Below are 905 nucleotides of genomic sequence, written 5' to 3'. Positions count from 1 at the left end.
TTTAAACGTTTGGCATCAGTTTCTGGTACATTTTACTAACGTTCAAATTTACATGTTACTAAGTAACAAAACAAAAAGCAGGGGAATTTGGCGTAGATTAAAATTACATTTTTAAAAATAAGATCGGTGCCAATCAATTAAATATTCTTGAAACTTTGACATGCGACATTTTCTCTCTCAGCAAGTAAACTTGTGAATAGCATTCGGTATCACTAGTAACTGGTCAAAACTATTTTGTAAGGTTAAACTTTATGACAATTTTTTATTACAAAGTTTGTAACATAAATGTTGCAGATGGTACTGGGAATACATACAACGATGATACGAAAAAAAAGGTTCTTCTAATTATACGTAACAGCCAAAAGAAACTAGATATATATACACACACAAAAGACACGCTGAATATTTGTCATTAATATGCACTGCCAGTCATTCTTATATATATATAACGATTCAACTTTTCGTTACTATTTCTTTCGAAATATTCTGTATATACCGTGCAAGTCCCTAAAAGTAACATACAAGTAGGTGGATAAAAAGTACTTCTGGCGGCATCTATTGATAACTCTGGATGCATCATTTGTTAATGTACTATTATTACAGTTTCTATTTTTTGTATAAAACTTTTTTCGATGTCTTATAATGACTGTTTCCTGTTTAAATACTAAAAAATATTACAACACGAAATATACTTTACAAATTAATTTGAAGTTTGATAAAAGTGTATATCAATCGTAACGTTTGGAAGTTGCGTTATAATGATGAAGGTGACTGCAAATTGTCATCAATCGTAACGTTTCGAAGTTGCGTTATAATGATGAAGGTGACTGCAAATTGTCATCAATAGTAACGTTTGGAAGTTGCGTTATAATGATGGCGACTGTAAATTGTTATCAAAAATGAAA

This window comes from Limulus polyphemus, unplaced genomic scaffold (assembly GCF_000517525.1).
Source record: "Limulus polyphemus unplaced genomic scaffold, Limulus_polyphemus-2.1.2 Scaffold309, whole genome shotgun sequence".
NCBI lineage: Eukaryota > Metazoa > Arthropoda > Merostomata > Xiphosura > Limulidae > Limulus > Limulus polyphemus.
Note: the sequence above shows the minus strand (reverse complement) of the source record.